This window comes from Nannospalax galili, unplaced genomic scaffold (genome assembly GCF_000622305.1).
Source record: "Nannospalax galili isolate Female #2095 unplaced genomic scaffold, S.galili_v1.0 scaffold577, whole genome shotgun sequence".
Taxonomy (NCBI): Eukaryota; Metazoa; Chordata; class Mammalia; order Rodentia; family Spalacidae; genus Nannospalax; species Nannospalax galili.
In genome coordinates this window covers 1-575 of record NW_008340387.1, presented here as the reverse complement: position 1 = coordinate 575, position 575 = coordinate 1, and positions in this window count along the sequence as shown.

The following is a 575-nucleotide window of genomic DNA, read 5'->3' as shown; positions in this document are numbered from 1 at the left end:
TTAATCCCATCACTCGGGAGGCAGAGGCAGGCAGATCTCTGTGAGTTCAAGGCCAGCCTGGCCTACATAATGGGTTCCAGGACAGCTGGGGCTACAGGGAGACCCTGTATCAAAAAGATAAAAAATAATAAATAAATAAATAAATACTTTTCCAAAAATATTTATTTTATTGTTTGTATTTATATCTTTATTGTGTGTGTATGAATTCCATGTGTGTGCAGGTGCCTGTGGAGGCCAGAAGAGGGTGTCAGATCCCCTGGATCTGGAGTTGCAGACAGTTATAAGCTACCTGACATGGGTACTAGGAACTGACCCTGGTCCTCTGCAAGAGCATACTCTCTTAATTGCTAAGCCGTCTTTTCAGCCTTTCTCTCCTTTTTTTTTTTTAAATGAAAATCTTTAAACTATACAAAAGTAGAGAAAATAGTTTAGTAAATGCCCCAGATTCCAAAATTAACTTTTCCTACTTTTCTTTCACCTGTTTTTTTTCCTTGCACATATTACAGTAAATGACACATATTTTATCTTCTCTGCACATTCCAATATGCAGCTATCTCTTTTTTATTGTACACGGT